Here is a 16,596-nt window from a genome sequence, read left to right as displayed (position 1 = left end):
AATAAAGCTGTAATAAACATCTCAGTGCAGGTTTTTGAGTGGACATAACTTTTCAACTCCTTTGGGTAAATACCAAGTAGTGTGATTGCTGGGTTGTATGGTAAGAGTATGTTTAGTTTTTTAAGAAACCACCAAACTGTCTTCCATTTTGCACACCCACCAGCAATGAATGAGAGTTCCTGCTGCTCCATATCCTCACCAGCATTTGGTATTGTCAGTGTTCTGGATTTGGAGGATTCTAATAAGTGTGTAGTGGTATCTCACTGTTGTTTTAATTTGCATTTCCCTGATGGCATACAATGTAGAGAATATTTTTGTATGCTTATTTGCCAGTTGGTTATCTTCTTTGATGAGGTGTCTGTTAAGGTCTTTGGCCCATTTTTAAATTGGGTTTTTTCTCATCATGGAGTTTTAAGAGTTCTTTGTATATTTTGAATAACAGTCTTTTATCAGATGTGTCATTGTCAAATATTTTCTCTTAGTCTGTAGCTTGTATTCTCATTCTCTTGACATTCTTCACAGAGCAGAAGTTTTTCATTTTAATTTTAAGCTTATTAATTCTTTCTTTCATGTGCCTTTGGTGTTGTATCTAAAAAGTCATTGCCATACCCAAAGTCATCTAGGATTTTGCCTATGCTATCTCCTAGGAGTTTTATTTTTATTTACTTTTATTTTTTTATTTTTTGGCCACACCACGTGGCATGCGGGATCTTAGTTCTCTGGCCAGGGATCAAACCTGTGCCCTCTGCAATGGAAGTGTGGAGTCTTAACCACTGGACCACGAGGAAAGTCCCTAGATCCATTTTTTGGATGTAGATGTCCCGTTGTTCCAGCCCTTGTTGAAAAGGCTGTCTTTGCTCCATTGCATTGCCTTTGCTCCTTTGTCAAAGATCAGTTGGCTATATTTATGTGGATCTATTTCTGGGTTTGTATCCTTTTCCGTTGATCTTTTTATCTATTCTTGCACCAATACCACAATGTCTTGATTACTGTAGCTTTATAGTAAGTCTTGACGTTGGGTAGTGTCAGTCCTCCAATTTTGTTCTTCTCCTTCAGTATTGTGTTGGCTATTCTGGGTCTATTGCCCAGAATAAATTTGCTGATATCCACAAAATAACTTGCTGGGATTTTGGTTGTGGTTTCTTTGAATATATATATCAAGTTGGGAAGAACTGGGAAGACATCTTGACATTATTGAGTCTTCCGGTCCATGAACATGGAGGATCTCTCCATTTATATAGTTCTTTTTCATTTTTGTTCATAAGAGTTTTGTAGTTTTCCTCATATATTGTATGTACATATTTTGTTAGATTTATATCTAAGTATTTGATTTTGGAGGGTGCTACTGTAAATGGTATTGTGTCTTCAGTTTCAAATTTCACATGTTCATTACTGGTATTTAGGAAAGTGACTGACTTTTGTATATTAACCTTGCTATAATTGCTTATTAGTTCCAGGAGTTTTTTGTCATTGTTGATTCTTTTGTATTTTCTACATATCATGCCATTTGCAGACAAAGATATTTTATTTCTTTCTTCCCAATCTGTATAAATTTTCTTCTCTTTTCTTGTCTTATTGCATTAGCTAGAACTGCCAGTACAATGTTGAAAAGGAGTGGTGAGAGGGGACATCCTTGCCTTGTTCCTAATCTTGGTGGGAAACTTCAAGTTTCTTACCATTAAGTATGATGTTAGCTGTAGGGTTTTTGGTAGATATTATTTATCAAGTGGAGATATTATTTATCAAGTGGAGAAAGTTTGTCTCTATTCCTAGTTTACTGAGATTTTTTTTTATCATGAATCAGTGTTGGATTTTATCAAATGCTTTTTCTGCATCTACTGATATGGTCATGTGATTTTTCTTCTTTAACTTATTCATGTGATAGACTACCTTAATTGATTTTAGAATGTTGTACCAGTCTTGCATACCTGGGATAAATCCTAATTGATCATGGTGTATAATTCTTTTAATACATTGTTGAAGTTGGTTTGCTAATATTTCATTGAGGATTTTTGCATCTGTGTTCATGAGAGCTATTTGTCTGTAGTTTTCTTTTCTTGTAATATCTTTTTCTGGTTTTAATGTTAGGGTAATGCTGGCTTCGTAGAATGAGTTAGGAAGTATTCCTTTTCATTCTATCCTCTAAAAGAGATTGTAAAGAATTGGTATAATTTCTTCCTTGAATGTTTGCGTGAATTCACCAGTGAATTCATCTGGATCTGGTGTTTTCTGTTTTTGGAGGGTTATTGATTCAATTTCATTAATAATTAGGCCTATTCGGATTGTCTATTTCTCCTTGTGTGAGTTTTGGCTGCTCGTGTCTTTCAAGGAATTGGTCCATTTCATCCAGGTAGCCAAATTTGTGGGCATAGAGTTGTTTGTGGTATTCCTTTATTATCCTTTTACTGTTCATGGATCTGTAATAATGACCCCTCTTTCATTTCTGATGTTAGTAATTTGTGTTCTCCCTCTTTTTTCTTAGTTAGCCTGGCCAGAGGCTTATCAATTTTTTTTTGAGGCTTATCAATTTTATTGATTTTTTTCAAAGACTCAGCTTGTTTTTGTTGATTTTTCTCTATTGATTTCCTGTTTTCAATTTCACTGATTTCTGCTCTACTTCTTCTTTTTTTCTTCTTCTGCTTATTTTACATTTAATTTGCTCTTTTCTTTTTTCCTGTTTCCTATGGTGGCAACTTAGATGATTGATTTTAGATCTTTATTCTTTTTTTTTTCTTTACTCTTTTTGAATACAAGGATTCAATGCTATAAATTTCCCTCTAAGCACTGCTTTTGCTGCATTCCACACATTTTTGATAAGTTGTGTATTCATTTTCGTTTAGTTCCAAATATTTTAAAATTTGTCTTGAGATTTCTTCTTTGACTTTTGTGTTATTTAGAAGTGTGTTGTTTAATCTCCACGTATTTTGGGATTTTTCCAGTTAACTTTCTATTATTGGTTTCTATTTTAATTCCACTGTGGCCTGAGAACAGACATTTCTCTCTACAGCCACCCCACCTTTTTGATTCTTGTTTACAAAATACATCTCATCTCATTAGATTTGGCCTGATTATTTACCTAAATGCAGCAAAAAAATGGTAATTGACCACATAGGCCTTTTAAAGTTTGCTTTGCTGGAACTGTTCATGAAGAGTCTCATGTTAGACTTTCAAAAGCCTTCTGGAAGCCAAGCTGAGAACTTGCCATCAGATTTCACTTGCAGTACCTATAGATGTGGGTGAATTCCTCTTTTCTTGAGGTCTCCAAAATATCTCAAGATTCCTGGGCCTTCCTTGCAAGAAGTGACCTTCTTTACTCACCTGTAAGTCTGGGAACCCTGTAAGCCAGGTACCAGGCCAGTTTTCTCAAGAGGACTTTGTAAGTATTGGCTCCATAAAGTCAACCTTAGTTCCTTAAAGCTGTCTGGTCATATCTGATTCTGTGCATATCATTTTCAAATATGACATTCCAATCAACGTCTTGGTTATATATGCAATGTTTCTAATTATGTCCTGTTACAAGGAGGACAGATCCCTACTGAACTTATGCAAATAATTATATTGCCATGGAAATAAGAATACTCAATAAGAGTTTTCAAATTCTGGAGAGAGGACTTCCCTGATGGCAGAGTGGTTAAGAATCTGCCCGCCAATGCAGAGGACAGGGTTCGAGCCCTGGTCTGGGAAGATCCCACATGCCATGGAGCAACCAAGCCCATGCGCCACAACTACTGAGCCTGCGCTTTAGAGCCTGCAAGCCTCAACTACTGAAGCCCATGCACCTAGAGCCCATGCTCCGCAACAAGAGAAGCCACAGCGATGAGAAGCCCATGCACCACAATGAAGAGTAGCCCCTGCTTGCCGCAACCAGAGAAAGCCCACACACAGCAACGAAGACCCAATGCAGCAAAAAATAAATAATATAAATTTTAAAAAATTCTGGAGAGATCAGTTAGGGAGAAAATATAAAAGTTTCATTTCTGTTTACAAAAGTACAATATACTAGTTGTCATGAGTATAGTTAACTAAAGAGAAAAGAGAAAGGGGTTCCTTGAACCCAGCAGCGATATTCCAAACAAAAGCTATAATCATCCTTCATCAGTTCATTCAGTGCCATATAATTCATTCTTGTTCTTCTTGATCTTGGGTTAGCAGCTTAATGAACCCATTAGTTCTCCACTGGAGTTCTGAAAATCCTAAGTCCACTGGTATGGTCTCAAAATTATTTCAGTAATGCCATCAGAAGCCTGTGCCCCAGATTACCTGGCACAGTCCTTTCTGGGGCTCTGAGACTGATTGTTAAATTTTCAGGAATTTTGTGAGTGGGTTGACATCACATTGGTAGCTTGAAATTGGCTACGGTGGGTGTATTTACACCACAGAAATAAGTAAGTTAAGGATCCCCCCCCCAACCGCCACTCCAGAGCTGGTAGTTAAGCATTTACCAGCACAATACCGGGCACCTCCAACTCAGCATATCCCAAACTGAACTCCTTATCTCCTCCCATAAAACCCACTCCTCACCCTATATTCCCAATCTTTATGTGAATGATGTCACCACAGATCCAGTTGTCAAGCAAGAAACATTTGGCACTGTCCATGACTCCTTTTTCCCCATCACTCACCACATTAGTCACTGAGACTTGTCAGCTCTCCCTCAGAAATATTTTCCTGAACTAATCTTCTCTGTCACTATCTTAATTCAAGCTCCTATCATTTTTTACCTGCACAATTGCAATAACCTCCTGAGTGATCTGCCTGCCTCCAGTACATCTGGGCACTATTTCCCATGCAGTCTTCCTGAAATACCTCAGTGCAATCCCATCACTTGTCAACATAAAGACCGCAGCTGGGTCTCCTTTACCTGTGGGAGAATGTCCAAGATTGTCAGCAGCACCCACAAAAGCCTTCATAATCTCGCCTCAGGTCTTATTCAGCTTCATATTCCCCACCCCTCCCTACTATATACCCCATGATCTGGTATGAATTGCTTATTGTTCCCCAAATGTGGCCTATTCTCTCAAAACTTTAAGCCTTGGCCCATGGTATTCCCTCTGCCTGAAATCCTCTCTACCACTCAGAGCCTGGGAAATTTCCCCTCTTCTTTGAAGACCTAGCTCAGAGTTAATATTCTCTGTGAACTCCCCAAGGAAAGTTAGTCTCCTCCCTCCTCCACACACAGAGTCTGTTTGTTCCTCTAATATAGAACTAATCACCGTTTTGTAGCTATCCGTTTTATAAGTCTGTCTCCCCCAACTAGACTGTGTCTTACCCCAGAGCCTAGCACAGCGCTTACAACCTAGTGAGAGCTCAAAAAATGTTGTTGAAAGAAGAGATGGGAGGATGAATGAATGGAGTTGATTCCTAGCTCTAATAACTGGGCTTTTTCCTGGTTTGTTGTATAGAAGCCCATACTTTAAGCCCCATTCAGGTGCTCCCAGCTCCTTAGTCCTACCTTGGTGCCCTGTCTGGCACCTTAGTCTTTGCTAGAATAGTGCTTCATCTGGCTCTTGCCAGACCTTTTGACATCTGGCATCCTGCTCTGGAAGCCCAGGCCCCATGGCAGAGCCTCTGTCACTGGCTGCCAGAAACTCTGGCTGCCAACCACCTGCCTATCTGGGCTTCCTCCTAGTGTCTGCTGTATCCTGGTTACCCTGATGCTTGCTCTACCTGCCTGTCTAAATAGCTGACTGGGGACTCTGCTGCTGCTTCTGGGATCTTCTGCTTTACCTGGTCTACTTTCAGAGTCCTGGCCCTCTTGTTTTGCTTCCCCTGCCATCAAAGGAGTTCCATTTCTATCATTGTCCAACTAGAAGATTAGGTAAAGCATACTGATTAAATTCATGGGCTCTAGACTCTAACTGCCTAGATTCAAATCTCACCTCTTCCACTTACAGCCAGCTGTGTGATCTTGGAGCAAGTCACTTCACCTCTTTGAACCACAGTTTTCTCATCTACAACATGGACATAATAATGATACCTACATCATAAGGCCAATGTGAGATGTAAATAAGATAATGTACTTAACACAGTACCTGGCACATAGTACGTACTCAATAACTATTTGCTATCATTCTTATTTTTATGTTCCCAGTATCTAAGACAGAGTTGGCATTCAACAAGTGTGTGTTGAGAAGGGAGGAGGGAAAGGAATAACAATCAGTGGTTATTAAAGCTTTCCTGATCAAAGTCTACTCCATCTGCAAATTCCACTCCCACCTCAGGATGTAAATCCCTTGTGGCCATTTGGTTCTGTCACTCAGCTATTTCTGAAATCGCAACTCCTCTAGGAATCCCTTACAATTAAGAGCCAATAGCTTTGCTTGTCCCAATCTACCTAGATCTAAAACTCTCACAACTGCCCACCCCCACTTTCATCACCATTACATGCATTTATCCTGATTCCTTAGCCACAAACGGCATTGATCCCCAGATGTGTCACTGGCATGAACATCTCTGGAATCCACATTTTACCACATTAGCCCACTTCTCCCCTCCCATCTCCATGTGTTAGTGTTTTATGCATTTTCCGTGTCATTCACTCCTTGTTGCCTTCGATGGTCAGGGCAAGGACTGTGTGCAAACTAATGAGGATAGACAGAGCTTTGGACAGAGGAACACTTCTGAATTGTTTTTTGATGAAGATGAAGGAGAGAAGGTGCATGCAGAAGCTGAGAAAGGGACAGGATTTGTGTCCCCACTTACTCTTCACCCCAGCAGGGGCAGAAAGCATGCTGCCTCTTTCTTGTTCATTGGCTACATTCCTCTCAGAGGCCAGAGGGGCAAGCCTGGACAATGCAAATGAGCTGTGTGGATGGGACTTAGCCAAGGGGCCTCCAAAGGGAGAGCAGCGGGGCTGCCGAGGAGGGAACAGAAAAGGAAGGTGCCTTACGTACTTCTCAGCACCTTCTTTTCCCCAAGCAACAAACTACTCTCTTCTCCCAGAGACACAATACCAAAGTGCATAAGCTCCCCCTGAATAGATGCCCGAGCCTGAGAGCACTTCGCAAACTGGGTGGTCCCTGAGTCTCTAGGCTTTGGTATGATACTCAGACTCCAGGGAATTTGTTCTGCACCCACTCTGCACAAAGCCCTATACAGGCAGTGTTAAACCTAGGCAAACTGAAGCTTTCAATAACAGGCTTTAGCTGTGGCATAAGAGACGGAGAGAAGTGGTGATGAGCATGTGAGCATGAAAGAGCAACTGAGCCTACAAGTGCCCAAAGGGGACAAATTCAGCCAGTTCCTTGCCAATTTCCTACTATCGATTTTCTGCTGGCCTCACTTCACCCTATCCGGGGAAGCATGCTGTGAGGACACTTGCCCAGGTGAAACTCCATTCATTCACTTATTTAAATGGACGGGGTCAAGGACAGCTTCTAAGTTCAGTCCCAGCCCCCTACTTGTTTTGCTCACCGCCCCCCACCCCCAACCGCCCACTTCCCTCTCCACACCATTAACGACTCCAAGTCTGTTTCCCCTTTAGGGCCGTAGTCCCCAGCACAGCTGTCGTATGTGCCTGATGCAGATGCCCAAGAGACCCACAGAAATGTTTGAAAACTTCCAACCCTAATCGCGCCTCCCCTTGAGTCCTCCCTCTGCGAGGCCAGCCGCTGAAGCAGGGCTACTTGACCTTTGCTAGGAACTCAGAGCTGCCTGGGGTTTGGAATTGAACTGGAAACAGAGGCAGAAGGCAGCCCCCATCACCCCATCATCATTTCTCACGAGAAAGAGAAAGCTCAAAGAACAGTGACGGGTTAAGCTCCTTATAAGGAAACGAACCTTCCCGTTCCTGCGCGGAAATTGTTTTTTGCTTCTGTATCTTTCGAGTACACTGTAAAAACTACACTTGATAGGATTCACAAAAACCATTCCCCCAAGGGTGGGGGACAGCTAGGAGCCAAGAGAGATAGGACGGGCGGGGCGGGTATAAGGAAGGAGCGTCAGCGAAGAATTTAAGGGATGAGTCATCAAAAAGAAGCTGGGAAAGAGAGCGGAACAAGTAATCTGAGCTGGGAGGGAGGCGAGCATTCATTAGGCACAGACCGTGTCAATCACGTCTGCTCCACAAATGACCTGAGAGCCTCCCAGGCTTCTCAGACCGGAAAGAGGGTCTCAGTGGGCGGTCGTAAGGCTTTGAAATCGGAAAAGACAGAGCGCGAGCAGCAGTCGGAGGAGTCTGCTTCAGCGCCGGTAGGCTGCTTGGAAAGATGGCGTTTGCCATCAAGGTCGCATGGCCACTTTAGGGGACTAAGAGAAATACTAGTGAGAATGATAGGAACAGCCAACTAAGGATTCAGATTTTCAGAAGCAGTCTCGAATCCAAATATTTTTTTGCCAGTTAAACTCATAAGCACACTTAGGTTTGTCAGAACGTAGGTCCTAAAAAACATAAAAACGATATGGGAAGGGGTGGAGTTTCACCGGGGCTCTTCTCTCAGGGAGCAGGAAAGTGTGGGAGATCCCAGGGCTCAGGGTGACTGCACAACCAGAAGGCAGCTGGGTGCCTGCCAGGAGGCAAGGTGGGAGGCCGATTCTGCCTGGGACTGCTAATCTCACCAGATCTATGTCAGGCTAAAGTCTAGGCAGCTTGGTCTAACTTCTGGCCTCTCACCTGTTTTGCAAGGTTGCCCTGACACAAAAGGACTTGGTTGGGTTCCCTGTACATTGCACCAGGTAAGTTCACCTACAGTTAGTTAGACTTCAGCTGATCCAGGATAGGATAAGGAATGTTAGTTAACCCCTAAACCCATTTGTTTGTATGTTCTTTTGTTAGTCTTCTTATCTGTTTCCTAGCAGATGTTACTTTAAAAAAATTGGCAACCCAGTTGTAGCTAAACTACAGGATAAAAAGGGATTTGTTAACTTCTTGGCCAGTCCCGTTTGGGGGCCTCCACTCATGCCACTCTGTATTGTAGGGACCAGGGAAGAGCTGGGACATGTAAAAGTAGTGATCTGAGAATGAAAGCATTCTAATCTAGCTGATTCCTCCCATTTGCACTTCAGCCATTTTCAGTCTCCCACCCACAATCCATAATCCAAACAGAGCTACCCAGGATTCCCAGCACTCAGAGGAGCCTGCAAAAGCTGTGCCTGAGAAGATGGGGGCACAACAGAAAAGCAGACTTCAAGGGTACCTGAGAATGCAGGCAGTGGCAGAGGGATTCACCTCTTCACTAGCTCAGTCTTGTCCTTACTCAGCTCCGGCCATCCCAATTCAAGCGACCCCCTCAATCTACCCTCTACGATTACCCCATTGTGAGGCATCATCAGACCAATTCGGTTTTAGTTTTATCGATCGTTTTGAATCTATTCAGGAATGGGGTTTGAGGGCAAAAGGGGCTACCGTCTGTTCTACTCTCTGAGGCCCCCCCATTCTCCCTCCCCTAACCTTTTAGAAGGGCTGTAGGAAGCCTAAGTATAGCCTCCGGGAACAGATTTCTCTTGGAAGAGTTTGGGCGCAGTCATTCTAGAACAGTATAACTCACACGGGAGGAAACAGAGGTGAGCTCATGGGGGAACCAGACCTTTTTACTGTTCCTCCCTTGGCCGCCCTAGAGGCTGACAACAATGTCTCTTGATCAGATCTGAAAGAGAGATCTTGTAGCATCTGTTACGGATATTCAAGCCATCGTAAGAAAGTGTGTGTGAGTGGGGTTGGGTGGAGGAAGGGGGACACAGCAAACATAATCCTGTAGTACTTGGGTAAGCACACATCTCCAGGGGTACTCTGGGGGAAACTGGAGCTTTAATGACAGAGGAAAGGATGGCCATGAGGCCTGCCTGGAGCAGCATTTTCCCTTTCTCCCTCTTCTTTTCTGTTACCCAGACCCCAGAGTGACTCTACCCTACTGGAAGGAAGCTTGCCTCATCCTAGATGCTGGGCGACGGTCCAGTGCTCTCAACTTAGGAAGGAGGCTGCTATATTCCATCTCGGACACCAGGTGGCACCAAAGTATAACCATAACTCCAAAGAAACCGGCAGGAAATGGACCTTGAGAGAGTCCTTGAACTATTTTCCTCTCCCTCCCCGCTCCCCACGTGGAATTGAAAAATAAGAAGCCTTTCAGATATGGTGGATAACTCTCATTCAATAAAAACGCTTGAATCTTTAATCTTCCAGCTGAAGATTCCAAGGATTTAAATGCAGCCTCAGTCCTCACCCTTCTCGGAGACCTATTTCTCAGCGGCAGATAAGGAAAATGGGACTTTCCTGGAATCATTTCAGATGCCTCCACCCTCCAGAAGAGTTGTTTTTCTTCAAGGTGGTCAGCTGAGGAGTAGCAGACATCAAACCTCGGCGGCTCTGCTCAAATCCTGGGCCCCCTTCTGAAGGGCTGAGTGCTCTGTCATGGGCATGCTAGGAATGACCATGTCTAAACAAGTTGTGATGTGGCCAACCAGCCTCATGGCCTCTTACAGTCAAACAGGACTGCTTCCAGCCCCTCAGACACGCTCCATAAATCCCCATTCCCAGGCTCCTCCACCTGGAATTCTGTCCACTCTCAGCTGTTTTTATCTGTCAGATCCAAGGCACTTGTTGAGGTGCAGATAGAGCTCCATGAAGCCTTCCTTCACTTCCCCCAGTCTGAAGGGACCTCCACTTTTCTAAATTACCATAACAACTTGTGCCATTTGCCCTATTCTTCTACTTTATGTTATAGTTGTTTTTGAACATGTCTCCCCTACAAAATTATGAGCTCCCCAAGGGCAAGGACCATATTTTATGTATCTTTTTTATACCCTGTACTGATGAACACAGTAGGCACTCAATAAATAATGATAATAATATCTTACATTTGTATGGTGCTTACAGTTTACAAAGCACATTCACATCCATTTTCCCATTTAATCCTCACAACAACCCTGTGAGGTAGGTGTTATCATCCCTGTTTTACAGATGAGCAAACAGACTCAGAGAAGTTAAAGAACTTGCCCATGGTCATACAGCTGGGAAGAGGCAGAGATGGGTCTGAATGCAGTTTTTCTGACCCTAAATTCAGTTCTTTCAACTTTCTCTACCTGAGCTGGTGGCTGGAAATTCCTTCCTGGAGACTGAGGTCATGGAACTCATCATGGGACTGGGGAAAAGGGAGGGGAAGATCTAAAGGTCAAACTCCTTTCATCTCTGCTCCATTCGCTTCCCCCTCCCTTGTTTCCAAAGAGGATTTCAGAATGCAATCTCACTTTGTTTAAGAATGTCCTGGTGTGAGATGTCCTTGTGGATAAGAAGAAAAAATGTGGGGTGAAGATAGGACAGTAAAGGTGTATTCACAGCCGGTGACTAGTGGATCTTTGGAGGCCTGAAGGGAGGTCCCTGGCCTGTCCAATAATTTAATTAACAACTTGGATCAGGACATTGATGGCATGCTGGTCAAATTTGTAAATGATGCTGGTTTCAGGAAGATCCCGAGAGGCCATAATGAACCAGGAAAATGAAATGTGAAGTTTCATAATCTAGTTCATCAAAACCAAATGCTTCAGTGCAAGGGAGGAGAGACGTGACTCTGTGTGAAAGGGTTTCAGGTGTTTGAGGTGCCTGTAGGCTCATTATTTTTGACATTAGCTGCCTGCAATGCTAATGAATTCAGGGCTAGGATGTGGGAGATTACAGTTGTGCTTTCTTCTCTGCTCACTAGACCACAGTGGAGGACTGTCTTTAGCCTTGGACACCACACAAGAACAGGGGCATTAGCAGCCTGGAGCATGCACAAACGACGGAGACCAGGAGTGTGAGGGGATTTTAGAATCATCGTCTGTGAACCTGGAGAAGGGATCAAAAAGGGGATGGTGGTGGATCCAGATCAAGTTTTCAAATATTGGAAGCTTCATCATATAGAAGAAGGAGTCATCTTGTTTTGCTCGATAAGAGGGACAAAGGGCATGTGCTCTGGGAAAACATATTTTGACTCAACCTAAGGAAGAACTTTATGATGGTTCAAGATGACCAAATATTATGCAATGGTCGGCTTTGAAAGGACAAGATATTCCCATCACTGGAGGTATTTAAACAGAGAGAGGCAAGATAACTATTGGCAAAGAGGTTGCAGAGGGGATCAAGCATCAGATCATAAGGGTGAGGAATTAGGCAACCATTAAGTCAGCTTCTGACACTGTAATTTGGGGATTCAAGTCAGGGGTAGGGGTGAGGGCCAGAGGTGAAAATCGTTGTGGCCCTCAAAGTAGGTACCTCCCAACCAGTTACTATCTCTGCTTCCAGCCTGCCCTGCACAGAGACTCCAGTAATATTTTTCTGAATACTTTATCATGAGACTTTCCAGCTCACGTATCATAGAATCCCAGTAACTCTAGAGGTCATCCGGCACAGTCCTTTATCAGATGCTTTCTTTGCCTTTGAATCACCCACATGGAGTGATTGTCCAGTCACTGTTTGAATATCTCTGGTGATGGTGAGCTGCCTACCGTTTGGGGTAGTCTATTTCTAATTTCAGAGACTATTACTAATCATTAGAAAGTTCTTCCTAAACACAGCGAAATGCTTATATCAGGCTGTTGAGATTAGGAAATTTTTTCTTCTCTGTTTTTGAAACTGTCGGTAGTAAATTTTAAAAGGACTTCAAGAGGCTGGAATCATGAGCCAAAATTTTTATTATCATTTTTTTCATTATAAAAAAGAAAGAAAAAAAGCCTCTTCCTCTGTTGAACCAAAATCTGCTTTCCTGTAACTTCCACCCATTAGATCTCAGAGCCCTTGGAGTCATACACAGAATAAATCTACAGCTTCCTCTTCACCATGAGCCCAGTAATGATTTGCTGACAGTAGACAAATTTCTCTGGGGATTTGCTAGTCCCCTCACTATTCTCACCACTCTTTCTCTGGCTGTACTTTTGTTGACATGTCCTTTGAAGTGTGATGCCTCCATTGAACGGAGGACCTCAGGTGTGGTCTGACCAGTGCAGAGTAGCACAAGATGATCACCTCCTTTATTCTGGACATTATACTCTTATTAATACAGCCCAAGGTCACAATACTTTTTTTTTTTAAAGATTTGTTTTTTTGATGTGAACCATTTTTTTTAAAGTCTTTATTGAATTTGTTACAATATTGCTTCTGTTTTTTGGTTTTTTGGCCGCGAGGCATGTGGGATCTTAGCTTCCCGACCAGGGATCGAACCTGCACTCCCTGTATTGGAAGGCGAAGTCTTAACAGCTGGACCACCAGGGAAGTCCCCACAATACTTTTTGTAACAACCAAACCGTGCTTTTGACTCATGGATCATGAAGAGTTTTCATTTATTCTAAAACCCTCTAAGCAACGTCTCTCACTTCCTACGGTTGTACTGTTACATTTTGGAATTCAAATAGGTGACTTCATATTTGTCCCTGTAAACTTTGATTTTGCTATAGTGAGTCCAGCCTCATGACTGGTATATATCATACCAGCCTCTTGACAGCTCTACGAATTCTTTTTCTGTCATCTCACATTTTGGCTCTCTCTCCCAGCTATGCGTAATTTTCAAATTTGATCTAGTGACATTAAAACAGAAAGAACCCTTTTGTGTGTGGTCGTTCAACTGCTTAAGAATCGCTTAGAATCCCCACATTTCTTTATATTGTCCCAAGAGTATGGTGAGAGAACGTTTTTTTGAACTCCAAATACATTGTAGGGGTAGCATTCTCCTCATCTGCCCATCGAGTCACCCTATCAAAGGAAATGAGCTTGAGTGGGGAATGACTTGTTTTTCCTGAATCCATGCAGGGGCTGAGTGATCTTCTCTTCCTTTTGTAAGTGCTCACCAATCCTCCTTTTAATCATTTGTTCTCAAATCTTGCCTTCAATCAATATTTAACTCGTTGATCTCAGTGACACCACAGCAGTGTGCATCCCTTTCACCCTCCATGGGGATTTCAAAGACATCACCAGTTGTCCTGCAACTTGAGCTGCAGGTCATCATAATGCCCTGGGCTGTTATTGACCTAAACTATGAGATGGAGTTGCTCAGAGCAGCTAAAGGCTCTCTGGGACTAGACTGCCTTGAGGAGCCTCTCTCTGGGGCTCACTTTGTCCCTTTGACTCTGAAAATCCTTCTCTTTGCAGAAGAGAAGGAACACAAAGGTTGCCTAGGAGGTTTTGATTCCTCTCTGTAAAACCATTAGCAAATGAAAAAGGGCACCCCATCACTCATCTGGTAACACCCAAACTCCTCAGCTGTTATGAAGGCCTCCACAACCTACCTTTCCAATCTGATTTCCCACCGTTTAACTTGAACCCTCTACTTCGGTCAAGTCAGTTCCCTCACTGCTCCTCAAGCACATCTAGACCTTATCTCCATGCTCTGGCTGAGGACTTTCTCCCAATTTGGAATGCCCACTATTCCACCCATCTACCCAGATCTCATCATAGCCTTTCTTGCAATTTCTGTAACTCCTTTAACCTTTAGCATACAGAGATTATGCATGTCACTCATTTGATCATAGTTCAGTTTTGTCTTCCTGACAGTATGCACACCAAAAGGGGTATGTTTTATCCCTCATGGTATATAAACCAGCACAGGGCCTTGGCCTACAGTCCTGATAACCATCTTCACTTCCTACAGAGATTTTCCACAGAGACCAACCTCTGGCCCTTCACACATACCACAAGTTCAGATCCCAAGATAGCTGTGTCCAGCTCCTCAAAGGACTAATATAGAAACTAGATAAATCTAGGGATGCAGGCTGGACCTGGTCTAGGCACTAATGATTTTTGCAGTGTGAAATCAAATCTAACTATACCCTCAGCCCTTTCAACAAGAGCCTGGGCTTTCTTAGCTGGGCTCAGGGCTGGCGGTCAACAAGGGGGCCAAGAACACTCAAGGCACCCCGGGACAGCACTGACTGTCAATTAGACTGAAACCCTGCCTGCCTTGGAGGTCACTCAGACCTTTTGAAGGTGTGAAGACCAACTGTAATCTCTCACTGATGGGTCCCAAATAGGATTGGAGCTGGGTTTGCTATGGCACCTTGAGTTCTTAGAGGAGAAGCAATGTCTAAATCTTCCCAACTAGAAAGCCTCCTAATTTGGAGGTACACACACACGCCCCATAAGAGGAGGCCCAATTTGGTAATATCTGACATGGAGCAATGAAAGGATCATGACAACAAAGACTCTGAATTGATCTAAAATGGTCACGTAACCCAGCCCTCTCCGCCTTCAGGAAGGTGAGCACCATGGCTTCCCTTAGTCATTCACTCAATTTGGCAATTATTATTGAGGACTTACTACGTGCCATGATCAGCTCCTATCTACAGCAAAGTTTTGCCATGTGTTTAACAATCTTTTCCCCTCTATCTGTCTCAGAAGAAATGGAGAACAGATCACCACCTCTGTCCTTATTTAAGAGTTACATTTTTGAAGATGGTATAGCACACTTGTCATATAGCAGGTGCTCTACAATTATTGAATGTTACTTCATCAGCTTCTTCCTTTCTAAATTAAAAAAAAAAACCCTAGTCCTTTGGCACATTGTTTTTGCTCTTCTCCAGACCCTCTGCAGCTTTTCCACATATGCTGAAAATGTGTTGACCAAGGGCAGACCCACGACTGTTTTCAAAGGCCTAACCAATACTAGGTAGAGTGGAGAAAGTTGAGGAGCATGAGAAAGGTCATATGTTACTGGACTGCATTCTAGATCTGTTTCTAACACTGTGACATTGTGCTTTTCTGAGCCCATTTACCCAATTATAAAATAAGTGGGTTGGACTACATGACTCTGAGGTTACTTCTAATTCTAAAAATTTGGATTCTGATTACTTCCCAGGGATTCCATCCTAAATTTTTGTTATGATATGCTAGTATTTATTTATTTATTTATTTTGCAGTACGCGGGCCTCTCACTGTTGTGGCCTCTCCCGTTGCAGAGCACAGGCTCCGGATGTGCAGGCTCAGCGGCCATGGCTCACAGGCCCAGCCGCTCCGCAGCACGTGGGATCTTCCCGGACCGGGGCACGAACCCGTGTCCCCTGCATCGGCAGGGGGACTCTCAACCACTGCGCCACCAGGGAAGCCCCAATGATATGCTATATTTGAGTTAGTTTTGGAAAGAAGGAAGGAAGGGAGGGAGGGAGGGAGGAAGAGAAAGAAGAGGGTGGGAGGGAGCAGGGAGGGAAGAGAAAACCAGTTCTACACTACGGACTCAGACTCATTCAACTCATGACCCACCCTGCCAGCCTCCCCCCAGTTCTTTTTTTCTTTTTTAACTAACCTGGGTCAAGTCAATCATTGCCCATCTCTCTTGTCCCCACGTACCATAGTAGTATACTAGTCCTCGATTTTGGTCTTTGTACTGCCTTGTGTTTGTCCCCTCTGAACATCATCCTGTTGTGTTGGTTCATCTCCCTCATTTTGTCAGGGTCACTTTGAAGAATTCTATTCCTGGTTTCTGAGGTGTCAGCAACCCCACCCAACTGTCACACTTGATGAGCAGACTCCTGGTTCAGTCCTTCAAGTCACTGAGAATAATCCGATACCATAATGCTAACTCTGTGGAGCCCATTGAATCTGTCCCCCAGGGTTGACAGGGAGCCACTGATCACCATCCTGGAGAGGAATGCTCCAAGAGCCCCAGTGACCTCTCCAATTTTAATTCATAGACCAGG

This window comes from Leucopleurus acutus, assembly GCF_964270905.1.
Source record: "Leucopleurus acutus genome assembly, chromosome: X".
In the NCBI taxonomy this organism is placed as follows: Eukaryota; Metazoa; Chordata; class Mammalia; order Artiodactyla; family Delphinidae; genus Leucopleurus; species Leucopleurus acutus.
This window is presented reverse-complemented; position numbering follows the sequence as displayed.